Below are 17365 nucleotides of genomic sequence, written 5' to 3'. Positions count from 1 at the left end.
GATTGCATGAATTAAATGGCATAGCATATCCTTAACGAAAATCCCCAAACCTGCCCCTGCACCTCTATAAATGCCACTACAACATACCCAGTTGCTCACTGCAAAAATGTAAGATTCTTCCTTGACTTTTCTTTTTCTTTATTTACATCCAGCACAACACTAATCATCTAACTTTACTACGGAAATATAACTGGATCTATCTATTTTTCCTCATTGTCCCTTTCTAGACCAAATCATCTTCATTTCTAACTTGGACCACTGAAATACCCTCTTACTGGTTTCTCTACTTTTGCAATTGCCGTACTACAATTAATTCTTCATAGACATTTAGAGTAAAGTTTAAAAGTATGCAATATTTTCCTATAAATATGTTCATGTCACTCTTCAGTTGAAATGCTCCTATGGGCTTCATACCCTTTTAGAGCAAAATGCAAACTGTTTTGGCCTGTAGCTCAAGATCGATCGTCTCACACCTGCTGACCTCTCCTGTCTTTCAACTTTTCTTCATCCCACTTCTCTCTTCAACCACATTGGACTTCCATAGTTCTTCAGATGCTCCAACCTTTTCCCCCTCAGGACCTTTGCACTAAACTTCCCTCTGCCTGTAACATATGTCCTTGATTTCTGCGTGGTTGACTTTCCTTGTCATTCAGGACTCCCTTTACATGTTACCATCTCAGAAAGTTCTTTCTTGATCACTCAGCCTAAGGTAGCCCCATCTGTCACATCACCATATTTAATTTTCATCATAATAGTTATTATTATTTGATATTTTCCTCGCATTCTTAGATGTTTATTTTCTTACTACCTGTCTCCTCTGAGTGGAATGTTAAGTTCCATGGAGCAGAGACTTGTCTGTCCTATTCAGTGGTATTCACCTAGAAAAATACTCATCAAACATTTGTGAAATGCATGAATGAATGAATGAAGGGTGTTCAAGGAGAAAGAAGCAGCCTGTAGATACTTAAAGTTATAAACTCATTGAGGACCTAAATGATGTCATATTCACTATTTGATCCCTAGCATCTAGCAGAGTCCAACTCATATAGTAGGAATTTCATCAATTTCTGGAACAATGTTTGTCCAGTTTTCAGTTATATTCATAGAAGTCCTTCCTACAAAGAAAAGCTGAGGAGAACAAAGTGATATAAAGGTCATTTCATTTCTCCTTGCTCTCTTTGTTGTTGTGTTTTTTGCAAGGAAGTCTTCCCTATTTCTTTCTCTTTATCTATTACTGTCAACAGCAGATACCGTTTTAAGTTTGGCCAAACAATGCCCTCTGCTGTATGTGCCTAAAATAACAAGATTGCTTTGAAAATTCCAACATAGATGACACATAAATTATTTTCATGATTTGCTTTTTCACACGGCATCTACATGCACTTCAAAACTAGGGAGGTTTGCCTCAGCTTTCAGTCACTCCACTGATCAGACCATTTAGAGCAGAAAACAAGAATTCTTATAGGCAGAAAGTCAAATCATCTTCAAATCCCCTTTATAATGGAAGAGCCTCTGGATCATCACATTCCTGCTCCTGGAACTCATTTGAACCATTCATTAGAAAATCCATGAGTGAAAAAGTTCTCCTAATTCTTCCGTCACAATCCAAAGGAACAAGCCAATGAGATATGCAAGGGATTGGGGTAGGTGATGGCATCTCCAACTGTGTCTTAGCAACAAAAAGTCAAATCGACTTCATGTTAAAAAAGCAGATCCAGAAATATAGCCAACAACTTGGCAAGGCTACAAATAAAATTAATTTGTTTTTTCCTGCTTGTTTAGCCTCACATGATGCAGGAGAGATAAGCATACCTGGTATGAAGTTTCTGGCTGTTCATGAATTCTTTTGATCATATTCACTTTTTGAGGCAGATTATTTATGAAGAAATGAAATATAGATGACTAACTTGTTTCTCAAATTAAAGGGCAGGATTTGAGGTGTTCAGAAATATGTTTGTACTTTTATGATAGCTGCTTGCTGTGTTGGTTTCGTGAAATGCATAACCAAGAATAAAGCTTAAAATCTCAAGCTCTATATACTGCTTGATATTTCATTTTTTGGGAAATGAAATCAGACAGTTCCAATGATCAGAAATGTGCTTGTTTGTAACAATGCCTGTATTCTCCTTTGCACTAATATTTTTAAGTCTAGAGCCCTACCAAGGCACGAAAACTTCACTTTTTCCCCCTTCTTTTTTATTCATTCTTTTTTCTCAGGTCTAGGGGCCACCAAATGATTACTACATGCTACTCCTTATCTCCAAAATTGGTCCTTTCTTTCTATGCTTTTCCTGGGGGAGATCTTCGAAGTAACACTGCAGATTTAGTGTAACAGCACCCAGTGACCTAGACAATCACAGTTCAAGAAAATATAACCCACCAATAATTCCCCAGTGCTTATAGAATAAAGCCTAAATCCCTTACTGCCTCTACCCACTAGATGCCAGTAGCACCCCCAGTTGTGACAATCTACAATGTCTCCAGACATTGCCAAATGTCCCCTAGAGGACAAATTTGCCCTCTTGAAAACTATTGCCTCAATGTGACATGTAAGACACTCCATGATGCTGTGCCATATTCCTTTCGCAATCCCATGTCCCACTGCTCTCTATAATACAGCCTAAGCTAGAGTCTGTTTCTGATTCTAAAGATATACCCCTTATTTTTCCTTCTCAGAGACTTGCCCCTATTTTTCCCATGGCTTGGAATGTCCTACTCTGATTTTCTTTCAAAATGGTACCTGACTTAGAGCCAATTTTACAACGACCATTTCTACTAACCCTTCCTTAGTCTTACTGGCCAGTATTAATCCATCCTTCCCCTAAGTGTCTGTAATGCCAAGACGACAGCACTTATCAAATCTGTGTTTGAATCTAAATGTTTGGGAATGCATTCAACCTGTTTAATCATAAGCTTCATAAGGACAGGAACTGCATGATGTCTAGGCAGCCAGTAAATATTTGCTGAATTGCATTACGGACTGTAGCCTACATTTCAATTCTTAGCCAGGAGCCAGGATGATAAGCTAATTTTATAATAACAATTAATATATCAAGGTCCATTGATAAGATCCATATGTGAACCAAAAAAATTAAAATGCTACACAACCTAGTATAAATGGTAAAGAGGGGTCTCAATAATTACTCCTTGTCTTCTCCCCCACAAACAAAAACTTACAAGTAAATTAACATTGTGAAGAAGATTACCCAAAATTAGCATGTAAATGAGTGATTGAAAGCAATAGATTAGAGTAAAAATTTATCCTTACCAGCAAGAAGCTGTATCCTAAATACCACACCCAGTGTACCTGGTACATTGTACATGCTAAATATATGTGTATTAAATGAAAGAAGAAAGAAAGAAAGAGAGGAAGAGAGGAAGAGAGAAAGAGAGAAAGGAAAGAAAGGAAAGAAAGAGAGAAAGAGAGAGAGAAAGAAAGAGAGAGACAGAGGGAAGGAGGGAGGGAGGGAGGAGGGAGGGAGGGAGGGGGAAAGGAAGGAAGAAAGAAAGAAAGAAAGAAAGGTTCAAAAAAAAAGGTTGGTTGCTGCAGATTACCAACTAATTATATAACTAAGAGGACACTAATGAAATAGAAAGACTTTTTAAAAATCAGAGATACAAATGTATGTAGTGTCCATCTGTGAAACTGCCTAGAGGTTGGATACTCTGATTTACATACTCTCTTAGTGAGGATACATGAGTTAATACATAAAGAAGAATTTATTTTTACAAATCAGTGTTTTCGTTTCCTTTGGATAAATACTCAGAAGTGGAATAGCTGGATCATTTGGTAATTCTAGTCTTAATTTCTTGAGGAATCTCCATACTGTTTTCCATAGTGGCTGCACCAGTTTACATTCCCACCAGCAGTGCATGAGGGTTTCCTTTTCTCCACATCCTCTCCAAACTTGTTACTTCTTATCTTTCTAACACCTCTATGTTTATTGCAGCATCATTTACGATAGCCAAGACATGGAAACAACCTAAGTGCCCATCAACAGATGAATGGAGAAAGAAGATATATATGTGTATATATGTATATGTGTATATAGGTGTGTATGTGTGTATATATGTACACATATGTATAAGTGTATACATATACACACACATATATATAGGTGTATACATATATACACATGGTGGAATACTACTCACATAAAAAAAGATGAAATCTTGCTATTTGTGACATGAATGGACCTTGACGGTGAAATAAATCAGATGGAGAAAGACAAATACCGTATGATTTCACTCATATGTGGAAGATAAAAAAAAATCAACAAACAGATATAGAGAACAGACTAGTGGTTACCAGAGAGAAGGCGAGTGGGGGGAGGGCAAAATGGGTAAAGGAGGTCATTTGTACAGTGACAGATGGAAACTAGACTTTTGATGGTGAACATGATGTAATGTATACAGAAGTCGAATTAGAATGATGTGCACCTGAAATCTATATAACATTATAAACCAATGTTACCTCAATTAAAAAAAAGACAGAAAGCTTTAGATCATTGCCTGGTACATAGTTAATACAGTATGAACGTTCGTTTTTGTTATTTGTCTATCTTTGTGACAGCTGAAGTCCAATTATGGAGAATGATTGATACATCAGACTATTATAATTTGATGCTAACGCAGTTTGAATCACACAATTAAGTTTTCTTAGTTTGATTTCTCATCAACCACCTTATTTAATTATAATTTGCTTTTCCCTGAAAATGCATAGGTCAATCCATGGGTCTCTAAGAAGTTCATGAATGGATTTCAAACCATTGTGAATCTCTTGGAATTATATGCAAATTTTTGTATAAATGTGATTGTATGTTTTTATAGGAAGATTATTTATTGGTTTTATCACCACATTCTCAAAGAGACTCATTAAGGGCTTAATCTCCAAAATATATAAAGAACTCATGCATCTCAACAACAAAAAAACTAACAACCCAATTGAAAAATGGGCGAAAGACCTGAACAGACATTTCTCCAAAGAAGATATACAGATGGCCAACAGACACATGAAAAGATGTTCAAAATCATTAACTATCAGGGAAATGCAAATCAAAACTACAATGAGATATCACCTCATGCCCGTCAGAATGGCTATAATTAACAAGACAGGAAACAACATGTGTTGGAGAGGATGTGGAGAGAAGGGAACTCTCATACACTGCTGGTGGGAGTGCAAACTGGTCCAGCCACTATGGAAAACAGTATGGAGATTCCTCAGAAAATCAAGGATAGAACTGCCATATGATCCAGCTATTCCACTGTTGGGTATTTATCCAAAGAACTTGAAAACACCAATTTGCAAAGGTACATGCACCCCTGCGTTCATTGCAGCATTATTCACAATAGCCAAGACTTGGAAGCAACCTATGTGCCCATCAAGGGACGAATGGATAAAGAAGCTGTGGTATATATACGCAATGGAATACTACTCAGCCATAAGAAACCATGGAATCCAGGCATTTGTGACAACATGGATGGACATTGAGGGTATAATGCAAAGTGAAATAAGTCAGAGGAAGAAGGTCAAATACCGTATGATTTCCTTCATTAAGTAGTAGATAATAACAACAATAAACAAACACATAGGGACAGAGATTGGATTGGTGGTTAGCAGAGGGGAAGGGGGGAGGGAGGAGGGTGAAAGGGATAATGTGGCACATGTGTGTGGTGATGGGTTGTAATTAGTATTTTGGTGGTGAACATGATGTAATCTATGCAGAAATAGAAGTACAATGATGTACACCTGAAATTTTTACAATGTTATAAACCAATGTTACTGCAATAAACAAAAAATTAAAAAAAAATAAAAATAAAAAAAATAAAAATAAATAAAAAAAATAAAATAAAATCAAAGAGACTCATGATTCCAAAAAAGTTTAAGTTCTACATGACAAGATTTGACAGACTGAAGTTCTTGAAGAATCTGTTACAGTTCTAACTATAATTTAGCAAATTAGCATTCTGCTCTATATATCCATTTCTTATGTGTTTAGTAAGTGTGACTACTACTTTCTCATGGTGAGATATGAAAATCAAATTTCTGAGAGTAAAAAACTAAGGACTAGACCCAGGTCTTGAGTAGATTCTTTAAGACAAACGTCCATTGGGAAAGGCCCTGGAATGAAATCTGCCCTGGTGACAATCTTTCTTGCCACACACCTTAAACGCTGGTACTCAGATGACAATTTGTCACCCCACGTCATTTCTTTAAGGAATTTGTGTCAATGTAAGAATCAGGATGCTTCATGGTGAAATCGGGTGCTGAGTTGCTTTAATAGAAAAGCAATGGGTACTTCTCTGCTCCAGAACGTCTCTTCATTTTGTCATAGTTTATTCCTAAAAGGAAAATGCACCGAAATACTGTAATTGAAATGTTCACATTTATCTATCTCAGAATATATTGATTAATCATGACTGGTGTCAAAGGAGAAAATATCATGCTTATTAATATTAGTGAAAGTCAACTGTATGACAGGAACAAATGAGAAAAAATAATATTCCATTAAAACAAATACTACCAAAACTCCAATAAGATTCCTCCCACAGCAAAAAAAAGTCTAACGTGAGATGAGGTTAAATTGCAGAAACTGGACACGTGTTTTAGCCTCTCAGGATGCACAACAGGATGATTCTTTCTAGACTTTCAGTTTGAAAAAAGGAATAAAAGGAAAGCAAATAAAAGAGGCCAAACATCTCAAATTATGTTTAATCAAATACGGAGAATTATTTTCCTCCTTATGACATTCACCTATCAGTTCCCAGAGGCTAATGGTTATTCTTCAGTCTTTTTCTATATATTAATTTAATATTAATATATTTTTTTGTACAGGTTAATAACAGGTCAAATAACTAAAGAAGCTTTTGAAAACCTAACAAGCCCATCTTAAACATAAGTCCTTGGTAAGGCAGGTAGAGAAGGATTTGATTTCAGGAAGTCGGTAATGCAGTTAATGACCTTGCTTCCCAAGCTTCCTTTGGATTGATGACTAGCTGGGAGGAGTTGATAGCCATTAACCCCCAGCTGCTCATTAATTCTTAGGAAATGCCCTGTGCCAAGGTCATCATTGTCTTTAGAAGATGAAAACAAACAAACCAACAGTAGCACCCAAAAGGCATATGGGTTTTTGTAATGAGTACTACAACTTAAATTGCCATGCAAGGAATCTGCAGAGAATAAATACCACATATATAGGGCCATTCAGATTTTAAAATCACCTTCCAAGTTTTTACCAAGTACTCTCGTCCCTATTTATTATTAAACAGTGCAAAGCCCTAATTTCCTAGACAGTAAACACACACACACACACACATAGATATATCCCCAGGCAAGCACTAAAGATGTCTGGGATTCATATTACAGTAGGGTGTTGGGAAAGAGAATCTCTAAAGTCATTTCAGCTCTAATAATATATATGATTCTAAGTATGGTCATCAACAATGTGTGAACTTTACTTGTGAGGAACTGCTACTCAATAACTCCCATCAACCATCGTTTGAAACACCGCTCTGAGACAAGCCCAACTTCAACAACAGAGTTGTAGGCTGATACCAAAGTGCTACACTGAGTGAGGGTGTAGATGACTGTGTGGACAATTGTTAAGTAGTCTGGTGTTTAGAGGGAACCAGCAAGGTTTGAACAGTCAGTGCAGGCAATGCGGACATGAGATTTAGTAGGATATGTACGTTTGGATAAGCAAAAGGTCTACATTCCAAGAGAGAGAAAAACATAGGCATTTACTCCTTCAGTGATATTTGCTGGCTGCCTACTAAGCATCAAGCACATTGTTCAGTTCTTGCATTTGGGGCCAAGGGTCTCCCGTCGAGAATCTCACAGTGTATGGGATTCATAAGCGAGTAAACAGGGAACTATAAGATAGCAGAAAGTGCTAGAGAAGAAAGCACAGCATGTTTTAGGAGGACACACTAACAGAGAGAAGAGAGAGAAAGAAAGGAAAGAGTTTGATGGAAAACAGGCATTTGGCAGGTGGGACACATGTGCAAGTGAACATGAATATAAGGCAGAGAGGCACAAGCTGACTTCTTTTAAGACTATGTACTCAAAACCAGTGGGATAGAAGGCAGGATAAGTAAAATAACGCCAGATTGTGAAACATAGATAAAAGAATTTAGATTCTATATTAAGTCATGGGATGGGTTGTAGGGACTTGATTTTCCTTTTGTTGGAAGGAAATAGGACACTGAGAAGAGTATTTAAGGAAAAGCAGATTTGCAATAACATGGAGAATGGGTAGGGAAGAGCGCACTATAAAACCTGAAGGTCAACTAATAAATTATTTCAATAATCAAGATATGAAACAACGAGGGCCTGGACGAGGCTCTGCTTTTTGCCTAAAATATAGGCTGACATGACATCATGATGTGCATCTCTCTGCTCTGCAATCCTTACTCTGTGAGACTCCTGTTATCCTTCACCAGCTCCCTTGATTCCTGACCCACCATTGGCTGCTCTGACTTCTCTACATTTCAGACTCTCTAAAACATCAGAGTAAGTCCCGCATACCTAGTCCAGGCTCCCATTGGAGATCTCGGAGCCACTGCCTTTCACTATTCAGCATGACTTAAGAGTTTAATAAATTCACCAAAATGACCCACAAAACCCTTATCAGGAAACGCTCTTTAATCGAGTCTGTGTTTATGAGATCTGAGCAAGGGGAGGAAACAGAGTAGACTCTTTCTGTGATTTCCAGGCAACGTCATTTAATCAGAATGCAGATAGCTGGGATGGCCTCCTAATTGGAACTGGAGCTGGTTTCAAGTAACCTCAACACTGTTAACATTGCATAATGAGGAAACCTTGGTGATGACATGTCAGATAATGGAAATGACTGTAATCAGTGATTTCTTTGTTTCCCCCCAATGACCACAAAAGGGGGAATTACATGGCAAATGCAGACATTTGAAAATTGAATTCTTAGTTATTTATTGACTTAAGGCAGTCCTCATTTTGCTCCATCTCGCGTTAAACGTAGGCCATGCATATCGTAACCAAGTTCTCTTTTTCACACAGTTCTTTTATAACAGATTTGCTCTCAGTTACCATGGAGCCTTCAAAATGAGGACTCAGTTCCAATATGAACAAGCTTCACTTAACACAGTACTGTGCAAAGCAAGAACTCTCTGTATTATCTTGTATTCATTTGCCTACAATGCATCATTTCCAAAAATATACCATGGAAAAAAATCAAGAATATACATGAAAAGCAATAAGAAACTGGGTCCCCTATGATATCTTAATGGGATACCTTAATGGGATAAGAAAGCAGGGAAGACTGCATTCTCGTATTTATGACATTAGTTAACTAATTTTTCCTTTGTTTGGATAACGAAAATTACTTCTTGATTACTTCTCTCACCAGCTTTCTTTATTCTCTAAAGGATGCATTTTAAAAAGAACAATCCAATTGAAAAAAACACAAAGCTGACAAATTCTAATATGGTTATCATAAATGCTGGATGACACTAATGCAAGCCACTTAAACTTTCTGTACCTTCTGTAAAGTGAAAACAGAAAACCTGCTCTTCCTAGGCCAAAGGAATACTGGAAAGATAAAGTTTAATCAAAGATAAGTGTGACAGGGGCCGGCCCGGTGGCGCAAGCGGTTAAGTGCGCGCGCTCCGCTGCTGCGGCCCGGGGTTCGCTGGTTCGGATCCCGGGCGCGCACCGACGCACTGCTTGGTAAGCCATGCTGTGGCGGCGTCCCATATAAAGTGGAGGAAGATGGGCACCGATGTTAGCCCAGGGCCGTCTTCCTCAGCAAAAAAAAGAGGAGGATTGGCGGATGTTAGCTCAGGGCTGATCTCCTCACAAAAAAAAAAAAAAAAAAAAAAAAAAAAAAAAAGATAAGTGTGACAAAATGAGGGTAAATATGTTATGGTCATCACTCCCGCACTCCCCAATCCCATCTTTTAAGCTATAACTGCCATGTGAACAGAAATGGAAGGTGAACGGAGATGCAGGCAAAACTCTAAGATCAGTAGTTGGCAAACTACTGCCCCCAGGCAAAATCTAGCCCACTACTTGTTTTTGTCAATAAAGTTTTATTGGAATACTTCCACACTCATTCATGTATATATTTTCTATGGCTGCTTTCACATTAAAGTGCAAAGTTGTGTAGTGGTGATAGACCATATGGCTTGCAAAGCACAAAATAGTTACTCTCTGGCCCTCTACAGAAGTTTGTGGACCCTTCTCTAGAGCATCGAGAGAAATTTCTTGTCTTACCCACTCTCCTCAACCCCAAAGCTACTGAAATGATGCATTAGAGCATGGGAGAAAAATATTAAAATTTCTATTTATAATCCACTTTCATCTAAGAAATAAGAAAGAGATTAAGTTTCACTAATTTGGCAATGGTGCTATGTGTCACATAACATATGTGAGGAATCCTGAACGAAAGCAGATCCACCACACAGAGGGGTTGTCTGTAGCGCCATTACTTGTTCATATGCTTTCAGCACACATGACATACTACTATTGCTGTGTGTCTGGCTAAGTGCCTCAGGGATTATTTTATTTAGTGTTAACTAAATTAATACTCACAAAATGAAGAAAGGGGCTTAAAGGGATTCTTTCAAAGACATCACAGAATGAATATTCTAGTAATAATGCAAGCATAAGCACACAATAAATAAAAATGGAGAGCTAACATCTTATCTCCTAGGATGGGCTCTTTGAAGCCATGCAATAATTATATATTAAAGAATTGTTCATTCTGATTAATCTTGTATAGTCATCCCTTAATATCCATTGGGGATTGGTTCCAGGATCCCCGTGGATACTAAAATCCATGGATGCTCAAGTCCTTGATATAAAGTGGTATAGTATTCGCATGTAACTTCCGCACATCCTCCTGCATACTTTAAATCATCTCTAGATTACTTATAATACCTAATACAATGTAAATGCTATGTAAACAGTTGTTATGCTGTATCATTTAGGGAATAATGACAAGGAAAAAAGTCAGTACACGCTCAGTACAGACACAACCATCATAAGCCTTTTGATCCTCGGTTGGCTCAATCTGTGGATGCAGAACCCTCAGATACAGAGGGCTGACTGTATAGATGTGTGTGCATGTGGGTCTGTGTGGAGGGAGGGTAACAATCACTCTCTCCAGCAATCATGTCCCATCACACTCTTGTCTAACTGTATACTCTCTTCTGAATTCACTAGTTACCCACTAACATCTCTGACTAATACCTGGCTTCTTTGGAGTGTTTTCTCCCCACTCCACCCCTTTTTTCTAACTAGCAACACTAAAGCATAATGCTGTGCAAAATCAATGCCCCATCTGTCCCTGGGATTGAGAATTGTATTTTCCCATGCCCCTTCAGATCCTGGGAGAAGGATCTGAGAACAGTTCTACAAGAGACAAACTTTGTAACTACCCTCTCCTTACTTCCTTTCCTTCCCTTCTAAAAGTTTCTTCCTCTCACTATTCATTAGAAAGATGAGTTAAAATCTATTAGGTTTAAGCTTTAAAACTCATGAACATAGGACCCCAATTAAGAATAATAGACTTTGAGAGTTTTAGTTATAAAAAGAACCCTAGAGAACTAGGTAAAAACTTCACTTCTTCATTCTCTCTATGGAGATCTTGTCAATAACAACTCTGAATCTCATTTTTCCTAACCTGCGAAATGGGTGTATATTATCTGTCTTTCCTTTCTCATTACTATCAGGATAACTTGAGAAAGCTTATGAATTGTGAGGTAATTTAAAACTATAAGTATTAGATCATTTTTACTATATCTAATAAAACTGATCATTTTTTACTTTGAGTCTATACTAAAAACAAAACAAGTCAGAAAAGTAAGGGACGAAGGGGGACAAAGAGAGCAAAAAACACAGCTTTCTATGTGGCAGACACTCTCTGAATACTTTACATATACAGTTTTATTTAATCTTCATAACAACTGCCCGAAGTAGATGCTCTGTTAGTTTTTCACTTACCCCAAATCATACAATTAGTAACTGGTCTCGGGTCTGTTTCTAAACAGATTTCTAAAGAGATGGAGAAAAATATCACACGTATAGGGTTCTGGCTGCATTATCATATCTAATCTTAATAAAACTCCATTTCTTAGAAGTGTGCCTATTCATTTTGTCTTTGAAAAACCAAGTCTGAGCATTTAAGCACTATACCCAAGGCTTTACAGCCCGTCTGCTGTAGGGCCTGAACTTCAACCACCAGCTCCAGATCCATTTTCCTTCCAGCACACTGCCTGGCAGTGAATTTGGTGGGATTCACTAAGACAACCTAACTGAAAGTACCTAGCAAAATATCTGGCATGCAGTAGGTACACTATATAGTATGCTTTTTTTCCTTCCTAAATAAACTCCTCCTTTCTCTTGGAATATGATCAGCACAATGATTTTATGCTCCATTTAGAAGACTAAAAATTGGGACTGAGGAGAAACATCAGTCTGGGTTGACAGAATCCAGGGAAAGCCATAGCTGGGGCATGAAGGTGGATTGTGATCTGTAGCCTGCAAACTTTCAACTGGCAGCCAGTGTTCCTACCCATCAGCATGTGCTACTTGAGTAAACTTCACTCTCAATTCTTTTGTTTTTAAGGAAAAACATTTCCAGCTAATAACACAATTACACTTAAGTATCAGAGCTCATTTTAGTATTATTGCATTTGTTAAATCTAACTGAGTCCAAATTACTTCCTCATTGCTAATAAGAGAAAGGGGAGGAGGAAAGAGAGGAGAAGGAGAGGAGGAGGGGGAGAGAGGATGGCAAGGGTTAAAGAAAGAGAAGGAGGCATATACATAGAGTGACAGAGAGAAAAACAGAGAGATATCAATGCTGCATATAGCCTCAAGTCCAATAAATGTCAGTTAAACTTGCTGCCCACGGTTTCTATGGAAACCCCTTAAGTTAAGAGTGGAACACAGATATTTTTTGGACTGCAATTCACAAGCTGTTTATTTAATTATGATGAAACATGAGACTGTGAGGGACAATACTATTATCATACCGATAGCATTTAGAACTCAACAAATAGGTATGGCAAAATAAAAAGGTAATTTTTTTGTGAAAATCATTAGCTTCATGTGAATTGCATGCAAATAAAATGCATGTTGTTTTTTACAGGACTTCATACATTATTTCCCACAGGCAAACCCCAAATTAGCCAAATGACATGCGTTAAAAGGGAGTTCTTCTGAGGCCTCATGCCACTTATATGCTCCCTCCCATGCCCAGTGAACAAAACCAGGGTCACAGTATATTTACAATTAAACCCAGGATAGGACCAAAGTGCAGCACAGCTGGGAAAGCAAGCACATTATTACCCCATAGATCATTTGTGAACAATGAATAGGTCTCTGGTGTTTTTCTGTTTTATAGACATTTGAATATAAAAAAAAAAGAAAACAGCTTTAGATTAGCCTTTGCTTTCTAAAATAAACAACCACTTTTAGGGCATTATTCCTGGTGGCCCGAAGAAGAATGATTGGAAGCCATCACTTTTCTGTCTCTGAGAGTTAGAAAAGGTTTGCTTGGGCTTTAATTTGGCCACTGGGAATCATCTGATTGGTGGGCTCATTCATACTCTTGTTCCCTCACTAAACAAACAGGTAGTTTCCACCTACTGTGTGCCAGGTACAGTGCTAGGGACAGGGGAGGCAAGAAGATTAAACCCAAGTCCCTAGCTTAATTACGGACTTTTTAGAAGGGATCGCGTTAAATTTGTTGATAAATATTTATGGAGGGACTAGTGTGGCTCGCAGGCACTAGACTAAATAAATAAATAAATCCAGGATCTTACCTTCCAAGAGATTACAATTAAATGAAGACCAAAAGATACACGATCATAAGTTATAGAGCAAGGAGTCAGTGCTCTTGCCTGCTGCCTCCCCATCTGATCCTCTCTCTATATAAGTAGAAATGCCATCCATGGATCTGTGCTACAGTAGAAGGTAAATGTGTTTGTGTGTATGGCATGTTTGGCTGATGGAGGGTAGGGTGAGAAGGGAGCTTCAGAAATATTTGCATGGGGGAACCACATTTCCAGCTCTGTCCATAAGCCACCACTACCTTGATAAAATCTTTAGCCCGTAAAATATGACGGAAGGAGGAGGCACTCACAAGAGAAGTGAATTCCAAGGAGAGTCATCTCTGGTGTCAAGCTGGGAACCTGAAGGCTGTCTCTAAACTGGCAAAGAGAAACATACAAGAAATTTGCAAATATGACTCAGTGAATATGTCTTTTCGACTATATTACAGCCTATTTTTTGAAATTCAGTAATGGTTTGCAGTAGCTGGGCCTCCCACAAGTTGCTCATGCTAGCAAAGCCAGTAGTTGCTGTTACTGGATTTGACAGTGTATAATGAGCCACTTCACGTTAGCTGCTGCTGTAGTGTTCAGCATATTGTGGGGAAGATTTAGCATGAATCATCACCCACCTAGCTCTCCATTGCGGTCTCTACGCTATAAACAGGCAACGTGTTTGTCAATCTAAAAACAAACAAAATTCATGCATTAGAACAATTCAGCACATTTCTCCATCTACTGCCACCACCATCAGAACAGACAACACTGATGACAAACTTTATTGAATCACCACTGTATTTTAACACTCTCCTGGGCAGAAAGCCAAGGCAGCTATTTTAACCACTGGCCATTTTGAACAATGCATTGTTTAATGCCGATAAAAAAAAATGCATTCAGAGTCAGAAGATCTGCAGTCTACACTTGGTTCTGACTTAGATGCATGACCTTAAGCAAGTCACATTTTCTCTCTGATCCAGTGTTCTGATCAAAACCACCTTTTAAGATCAAATAAGATAATGTATTTTGAAGATAGATAGGAAATATTTAAATAGAATACTCTGAATTATTAAAGTCAAATGAGATGTTAAAAGTTTGACATAGGCATCTGTTGCAAATTTCAATTGGGAATTTTTTCCACATCAAAAACCAAGAGAGACGCTAACATCTCCTCCTCTTACCCATCCCTCATCCTACCCCGGCCCCCCTCCTAACACTCCGGTGTCAATGGTAGGTTAGAAATTGAATCTGATATTGAGGACCACAGAGTACTTGGAGCAAAGAAACATGAAGAATAGAGCTGGAATTTTGCAAAGCATAATGAAGTAAACTAAACTATTTTTAATTCCAACAAATACAGATCTTTACAGCCCAAGCTTAGACATACAGTTGGTGCAAACTGTACAGAGAGGAAACCCTGAGCAAGTACAGATGGAAAAAGCTCCCACAATTAGTAAACAAGATCAAGGGACAGACACGGATATTGAAATCACCAAGCACTCTCTCAGAAGTAGGACTCGGCAGAACAACAGGGAGGCAGGTGTTAAAATTTTTAAGGCATGAGGAGGAGTGAAGTGTGGGTCTGTGGTTGACTCCTTTAAGGTGGTGTTAGCAGGTGGTATAGTCTGATGGTGTAAGCTTCAAAGCTGGGTGTTTTACCATGTTAGATTGTTTTGTTTGGAACAGATAGTATAAGTAAAAGTGATTCTCAAACTTCAAAGCAGTATACTGCTAATGAATATTATTATTATTACATAAGTAAAACTGAATATGATTAAAATTCATTTCAGAGATGATCTGTGGATTTTCCATCATTGGTTTTAAAAAACATATAACTTAATCTTATAGAAAGTTTCCCCAAATCTCATGGTTTCATAAACCATTTACTACCTTTGTGTAGGAAATATGAAATATAAGATATAAGTTAATGTGCCTGGGGTTTATAACAGTGTGAGAGCAAGGCAGTGTGTAACAATTAGTGTGTGTCGAGAGGGTAGAGAAAAAGTGGAAGGTGAAAGCTTATGTTCATTGCCAAATCAAGTGGCCTGTTCTCAATTCTCACATTAGGCAAACATTAGCAGCATTTGACATAGTGCCCACTCTGCCCTTCCTGAAATACTCTCTGCACATGGCTCCTAGGAAACCACTCCCTGGATTCTCCTTCTACCTCATTGATCACTCTGCTCAACCTCCATTGCTAGTTCTGCCTTATCTCCTGGGGCACTAAACCTTGGAATGTACCAGGGCTCAGTTAGTAGACCTCTTCTTTTCCTATACTCACTCTCTAGGTGGTTCCATAGTGGCTTTAAACACCATCTACAAACTGAAGACTGCCAAACATATATCTCCAGCCCACTGCAGACTTGTATACATAACTGCTAATTCAAGACGTCCACTTGGAGGCATCAAAGATCAACATGTCCAAAATAAAACTCCAACTCCACCTCCATCCCTGACAAAGACTTTTCTATAGCAACTCCATTCATTCATTAAACAAAAAATTTTAAGCTCCTACTGTGTGCCAAGCACTGTTCCAAGGACCATCCTCCTAGTAGCTCAGGCCAAAGTCTCCTGGAAACTTCATTTTTTGGTCTCATCCTCACTTTTCATCCTATTACATCTATACTTTATCACCTTTACATGCTATTGCCTATATATTGGAAATCCTGTAAATCAATGGTCTCGTCACTTCTTCTCACCTCCATTGCTATATCCTAGTCCATTCTCTTTCTGGATAATTGGATTATTCCAAAAGCCTGGTCCACTATCTGGTGTCTTTGCCTCTATTCTTGCCCCAAGTGTTTTCTCAATACAGTGGAAGGATCCTATGAAAATGAAAGTCAGATCACATTCATTCTTCTGCTCAATGCTCAATGGCTTCTCATGTCACTCAGACTAATATTAAAGTGCTTCCAGTGGCCTATGAGACCATTTATATTTGTGTTCTGGATCCCTTCTACACTGATCTTACTGGCTACCACTATTGCTCTTACTTACTCCACTCTGGCCACACTGGTTCCTTGCTGTTCCTTCAATATACCAAGCACACTATTTCCTCAGGAACTTTGCACTTACTGTTCCTTCTGCCTGGAATGTTCTTCACCCAGACGGACCTGTAGGTATGCATGCACATGACAATAGTACCACCTTTCATCCAAATACCTGTATGCTTTGCTTCTTCACTTTCCTCAGGTCACCTGCTCAGAGATACCTTCCTTGGCTAAGCTGTCTAAAATATAGCTACCCCTTCCCCCATCACTCTATAGCCCCTTATTCTGCTTTACTTCTCTTCATAATACTTCTCACAACTAGATATAATGCATATTTATGTAGGTATGCCTATATCTATGTATTTATTTATTTTCCGTCTCCTCCAACAATATGAGGTCTGAGGACATGGAGTCTACATGATTTGTTTACTGATGGAAACCATCAGCAATCCAATTTTACAGATGAGGAAACCAAAGCCCAGGGAAATTCAGTGCCTCTTTGAGGGCTTTTCTGGGGAAAATGGGATTATCAAGCAGGAAGAGTGGTACAAAGGTGGAGATGATGA

The 17365-nt window shown here is 38.3% G+C and overlaps 1 protein-coding gene across 6 annotated transcripts in view; it reads right to left on the bottom strand.

The window, feature by feature from the left end:
• LRRC4C (leucine rich repeat containing 4C) overlaps positions 1-17365 on the bottom strand; it is a 171655-nt gene that overhangs the window by 11386 nt on the left and 142904 nt on the right. For 3 of the 6 annotated variants that reach the window (XM_058527127.1, XM_058527129.1, XM_058527126.1), the window contains 2 exons: positions 14445-14496; positions 14127-14193 (listed from right to left, as the gene is read on the bottom strand). The exons of 1 other annotated variant lie outside the window; for it this stretch is intronic. The gene's annotated coding sequence lies outside the window, so the exon portion shown is untranslated. The remainder of the gene's footprint in view (positions 1-14126; positions 14194-14444; positions 14497-17365) is intronic. 2 more of the 6 variants (XM_058527128.1, XM_058527130.1) reach the window with 2 other exon arrangements.

Source organism: Diceros bicornis, chromosome 31 (assembly GCF_020826845.1).
Source record: "Diceros bicornis minor isolate mBicDic1 chromosome 31, mDicBic1.mat.cur, whole genome shotgun sequence".
NCBI classification, from domain to species: domain Eukaryota; kingdom Metazoa; phylum Chordata; class Mammalia; order Perissodactyla; family Rhinocerotidae; genus Diceros; species Diceros bicornis.
The sequence above is the reverse complement of the archived record's forward strand: the minus strand, read 5'-3'. Positions and strand labels throughout refer to the sequence as shown.